Source organism: Mirounga leonina, unplaced genomic scaffold (genome assembly GCF_011800145.1).
Source record: "Mirounga leonina isolate KUSES-001 unplaced genomic scaffold, KU_Mleo_1.0 Mir_178, whole genome shotgun sequence".
Classification (NCBI taxonomy): Eukaryota; Metazoa; Chordata; class Mammalia; order Carnivora; family Phocidae; genus Mirounga; species Mirounga leonina.
This window is the reverse complement of record NW_023270464.1, coordinates 2705672-2712222: the sequence shown is the minus strand read 5'-3', so window position 1 is coordinate 2712222 and position 6551 is coordinate 2705672. Positions and strand designations below refer to the sequence as shown.

The following is a 6551-nucleotide window of genomic DNA, read 5'->3' as shown; positions in this document are numbered from 1 at the left end:
TTTCTCTTTTTTTTTTTTTTTTTTTGATAAGTCTGGCCAGGGGTTAATCAATCTTGTTAATTCTTTCAAAGAACCAGCTCCTAGTTTCGTTGATCTGTTCTACTGTTCTTTTAGTTTCTATTTCATTGATTTCTGCTCTGATCTTTATTAATTCTCTTCTCCTGCTGGGTTTAGGCTTTATTTGCTGTTCTTTCTCCAGGTTGTGTATTTGAGACCTTTCTTGTTTCTTGAGAAAGGCTTGTATTGCTATATACTTTCCTCTCAGGACTGCCTTTGCTGCATCCCAAAGATTTTCAATAGTTGTGTTTTCATTTTTATTGGTTTCCATGTATTTTTAAAATTCTTCTTATTTTCCTGGTTGACCCATTCATTCTTCAATAGGATGCTCTTTAGCCTCCATGTATTTGAGTTCTTTCCGACTTTCCTCTTGTGATTGAGTTCTAGTTTCAAAGCATTGTCGTCTGAAAATAGGCAGGGAATGATCCCAATCTTTTGGTACTGATTGAGACCTGATTTATGACCTAGGATGTGATCGATTCTGGAGAATGTTCCATGGGCACTAGAGAAGAATGTGTATTCCGTTGCTTTGGGATGGAATGTTCTGAATAGGTCTGTGAAGTCCATTTTTGTCAGTGTGTCATTTAAAGTCTTTATTTCCTTGTTGATCCTTTGCTTAGACGATCTGTCCATTTCAGTGAGGGGAGAGTTAAAGTCCCCCACTATTATTGTATTGTTGTCGATGTGTTTCTTTGCTTTTGTTATTAATTGCCTTATATAATTGGCTGCTCCCATGTTAGGGGCATAGATATTTACAATTGTTAGATCTTCTTGTTGGATAGATCCTTTAAGTAGGATATAATGTCCTTCCTCATCTCTTATTATAGTCTGTGGTTTAAAATCTAATTTGTCTGATATAAGGATTGCCACCCCAGCTTTCTTTTGATGTCCATTAGCATGGTAAATGGTTTCCACCCCCTCACTTTCATTCTGGGGCTGTCTTTGGGTCTAAAATGAGTGTCTTGCAGACAGCATATTGATAGGTCTTGTTTTTTAATCCAGTCTGATAGCCTGTGTCTTTTGATTGGGGCATTTAACCCATTTACATTCAGGGTAACTATTGAAAGATAGGAATTTAGTGCCATTGTATTGCCTGTAAGGTGACTGTTAACTGTATATTGTCTGTGTTCCTTTCTGGTCTATGTTGCTTTTAGGATCTCTCTTTGCTTAGAGGACCCCTTTCAAGATTTCCTGTAGGGCTGTTTTTGTGTTTGCAAATTCCTTTAGTTTTTGTTTGTCCTGGAAGCTTTTTAACTCTCCTTCAATTTTCAATGACAGCCTAGCTGGATAGAGTATTCTTGGCTGCATATTTTTCTTGTTTAGTGCTCTGAATATATCCTGCCAGTCCTTTCTGTCTTGCCAGGTCTCTGTGGATAGGTCTGTTGCCAATCTAATGTTTCTACCATTGTAGGTTTGCTCCATTCTACCTTCTGCCCCCCTCTCTCTTTCTTCTTCTTCTGGGATCCCAATTATTCTAATGTTGTTTCGTCTTATTGAATTCTGCCCTCATGATCCAGTAGTTGTTTATCTCTCTTTTTCTCAGCTTCTTTATTTTCCATCATTTGGTCTTCTATATTACTGATTCTCTCTTCTGCCTCATTTATCCTAGCAGTTAGCGCCCCCATTTTTTATTGCACCTCATTAATAGCCTTTTTGATTTCTACTTGGTTAGATTTTAGTTCTTTTCCTTCTCCAGAAAGGGTTTCTCTAATAACTTCCATATTTTTTTCAAGCCCAGCTAGTATCTTTAAAGCGAGATTCTGAACTCTAGATCTGACATTGTACTAATGTCCGCATTGAGGAGGTCCCTGGCAGTCGGTATTACCTCTTGTTCTTTTTGTTGAGGTGTTTTTTTCCATCTTGTCATTTTGTGCAGAGGAGAATAGATTAATGAGAGAACAAAATGCTAGCAGAGTAACAACATCCCCAGAAAATATACTCTAAACAAATCAGAAAAGACTTGAAGAGTGGAAAAAGAAACGGAAAGAGAGAAAAAAGAAAAAGAAAAAAAAGAAGAAAAAGATAAAGATAAAAACAAAAACAAAGAAAACAAAACAACAACAACAACAAAAAACCAGAATGTGATCAAATATGATCAGGCTGGTATATAGATCAGTGCCACACACTAGATTTTGGGTGTATTTTTTTCTTTTAGAGGAATGTGCCTCCCAAAATTTTAAAGAAAGAAAAACTTATATATGTACAAAAATAAGGGTTGATATGATGAAGAGATGGAATATGACTGTAAAGACGGAAATTATAAAAAATTTTATAAAAGGAATTGATAAAAAGTTGTTTGAAAAAAGAAAGAAGAGGATTTAAAAAAAGAGAAAAGAAAAAAAAAAGGGAGAGATTGTGATCAGGCAGGGGAATAGAAAACACCATATACTAGAGATTTAGGGTATATTTTAATTTGTTAGAAGAAACTATCTCAAAATTTTAAAGAGAGAACAACTTATATATATATGTAAGCCAAAAATACGGGTAACTACTATGAAGGGATAGACTATGACTCTAAAAAAAAAAAAAAAAAATTTTTTTTTTTTAAAAGGGATTGATAAGATGTTGGTTGAAAAAGGGAAAAAGAAAAATTCAAAAAGAAAAAGAAGAAAAAAGACAGTTAAAAAAATTAACTTTGAAAGACTAAAGAATCATGGTAATAAAGCCATGAATTCTATGTGCAGTATTCCCCTAGCGCTGGAGTTCTGCCATTCTCATTGATTGGTAAACTTGTTCTTGGCTGGCTGTTCTCGCTGATCTTCTGGGGCTGGGCCTGTTGCCGTGGTTTCCAAATGTCTCTGCAGGAGGTGGAATTGCCCCGCCCTTGCCCCCTCCCGGCTATGTAATCTGCTGGGGTTTGCTCTCCGGGGCTTTTGTTCCCTGCGAGCTTTCCGTACAGCTTTGGAGGCAGAGAGTGAAAATGGCGGCCTCCCAATCTCCACCCCAGAGGAGCCGAGAACTCGGGGCCCCGCTTCTCAGTGAGCCTCCAGAGAAAAGCCGTCAGTCAGTCCCGTGTCCCCAGTCTCCGGCCGCACTCCGTGCTCACCGGGCCTGTGACCGCGCGTTTCTATCTCTGGCACCTGACCCCGGGTAGAGTCTCCAAACCCAGCAGGTCCCTGCGGTGCACTCCCACGCGGCTCCTCCCGGGGGAGGAATGTGAGTCTCCCCGGGATATGCTGCTTGTTGGGTCCCTGCTGGAGGAGCAGTGGCCTGACTGTGCCGTGGATCACGGTTTATGTCAACCCGGAGCTGAGAGCCCGCGCCTGGGCTCCGCCTCTGAAGCCAGCTTCCCTGCTCCGTTACCTGGAGCTCTGCCACACTCAGGCACCCCCGGTCTTTCTGTGACCCCGAGAGTCCTGAGACCACACTGTCCCGGAGGGTTCCACCCCCCGCTTAGCCACCAGAGTGACGTCCCTAGGCAGAGCAGACTTTTAAAAGTTCCGATGTTGTGCTCCGCGGCTCTATCACTTGCCAGAAGCGGCCGACAGAGGCCCCTCCCCCGCCGTCTATCCTCCCGAATATCGCCTCGGATTCACTTCTCCGCATGTCCTACCTTCCAGAGAGTGGTTGCTTTTCTGTTCAGAGAGTTGTTGCTATTCCTTTCTTCGATCTCCTGTTGGGTTTGTAGGTGTTCAGAATGGTTTGATCCCTATCCAGCTGAATTCCTGAGATGAGACGAAATCCAGGTCTCCTACTCCTCTGCCATCTTGCTCCGCCCCCCTCCTTATTTAATCTTTTAAAATTATGCAAATGATAAATATCACTGTAGGAAAATAATAAAGAATATAAGATTGACTTGTACCCAACAAAAAATAATACTGTTATCATTTTAGGGTATACCATTGATTTTTTTCAAGGGTCACTTTCAATATACAAGTTACTCTGGGAGAATGAGAGTTTGTAATTGGCTTCATAATAAACTAAATGATACATTATTAACATATTTCCAAAAATTAATAAACTTCAAAATCATTATTGGTGCCTAAATAGCAATTCTTATACAATAATCTATTTAACTTATTTCCTATGATTAGTTATACAATAATTTCCAATTTTTACCCATAACAAAACTATGAGGTAGGAGCTTCTAAAACATCACTTTCATCTTGTCTACTTGTTTCCTTCGGATGAGGTTTTAACAATGGAACTGTCAGTTCAAATGGCAAGCCTCTTGTTGAGGTTCCCAGAAAGTATTGATTCTGTGCCCCAGAAAGCAGCTGACAGCTCTCTCCCTCAAGCATTAAGTGAGTGTGTCTTTTCTTCACATTTGAACCAAAGATATTACTTTTTTTTTTTTTTTTTTTACTGATGATTGATAATTCTCTTAAGTAAACAGACTGCAGTAACATTATAGTCACTGGCTAAGTTCCATCAGTTTTTTTTTAATTCTCTTTGATTTTTCTCTTGGTCTTCTGTTATCCTTTCTTCAGGTCGCTTCTTCAACCCCTTCATTTTCCTGATTTGTAGTTTGCTTAGGTCTTGCTTCTGCATATGAATCCTTCCATAAGTTGTACCAAAAGTATCATGGGAGACATTTTTCTTCTTCTTTGGCTTTAGCGCTTTTGGCATTTTCATAGATAATTTATAAAGATCATATGATGCCAGATGTGTCCTCCTCAGAACCAGATCCAATGAGGGCCCCCATCTCTTCCAATTCAATCCTTGGTGTTCTACAACCAGAATTCTCCAACATCAACTTACAGCTTCGAAAGTAAATCTTCCAATTCAATGCAGTGAAGTGCAGAACATTCTCTAAACCAGCCAGGCAGATATTTGGTACTGTGGGGCCTCTGAAGAAATCAGTAAGAAGACTTTTTATCCTTCTGTAGTCTTCTGTTACAACAAAATCATCACCAGCAAATATTAACACGGGTTTTGTGCCCTCGGGACATTTACTATTCTTAATATCTTTTAGAGAGACAAACTTCTCGATACCCAATTCAATCATATCCAGCACATGGTAGTCAAACATAAGACCTATTACTAGATTATTTGGCCACTTCTTATTATGGAAGCCAAACATAAATAAAGAACAATCTGACTTCTTTGAAAAGAATTCTAATGATGTCTGATCCTCAAATGGTCTTGTAATGTTTTTCTTTTTATACAGAACTCGATATGGTTTTTTCAGTGCATACACATTTTAAGTACTTGTGCCACCATTGAATTTGCATTTCCCCCTTACAAAGTATAGCATTTTTAGTATTTTCACTGAGTTTCGGTTCTCTATTCTCAAGGAATCTCTTAGCTCTTTTCGTTTTGGGCTTTACAACTCGATCCAAAGCGTCCATGGCTACCACAACACGAATCCCGGGAAACAAGAGATTACATTTTTTGTCAGTGTATATTCTATATATCGCTATATGCAATACATGGATTTTAATTGTAGTTTTAACTTGTTTTGTTATTACATTTGTTATTTATTTATTTCACTTGATTATTATTACATGTTTATTACATACATATTTATCCATATGCTTATACTCTTCTTTATTCTCCTTTTGTGAATTGCTATTCATTTGTTCATTTTTCTATAGATATTTTTGTATTTTTCTTAATGATTTTTAAGAAACTTTCAAGACAAATCTTTGCCAAATAGTTTATGGGACTGGTGATTAATACTTATTAAGTGCTTCCTGTATGCCTGGCACTGAGATAATTGTTCTCTATATAGTGTCTCACCTCACATAAACCCTCTAATAATGTGTAAGGGGGGTGTATTTATAACATTCATAGTATGTGTGAGGAAATTAATGTTTAAAGTGGTGAATGCTGCTGGAGCAACTACTGAGTACCCAAATCTGTCCTTCTAGTTATTGAATTACATCTTTGTCTTTGACACTCAGTACCTTAAATACTTATCTATGCTATTGTCATGCTATTTGGAGAAAAGTAAATTTTTAACATTGATGAAAAGTAAAATACACCATGAATTTTTGTATATATGGTGTATTTTGTCATATATGGTTATATATACATTTTTTTCACTAAGGAGTGGTCACAACTAATGAGTGAAATATATGTAATATGTATGTTTATATATTTTTTCACTAATATATGGTTATATATATATTCTTTTTTTTGGTTATATATATATTCTAACTAATAGTATTACTATTATAATATTTTATTATATATAATATATACAATGATATATATAATACATATTAATTATTAATATATAATATATATCATATATATGTATATATGTATATATGTATATATTATGTATAATATAAATATATTATATTTATATAATATAATGTAATAATATATACATTATTTATATATTATATAATATATAAATAAATGTATATTTATATTTATATATAAATATAAGATAAATTATATAAATATATAAATATATAATATATAATAAAATAATATATTATTATATATAATAAAATAATATATACAATATATAATACATATTATATATCATATATATCATATATTTGTATTTATATATCATATATTTTAATTATATAATATAT

At 35.7% G+C, this 6551-nt stretch overlaps 1 pseudogene; it reads right to left on the bottom strand.

The window, feature by feature from the left end:
• Positions 1 to 4428: 4428 nt before the first annotated feature.
• LOC118023177 lies at positions 4429 to 5348 on the bottom strand (annotated as a pseudogene).
• Positions 5349 to 6551: the final 1203 nt, after the last annotated feature.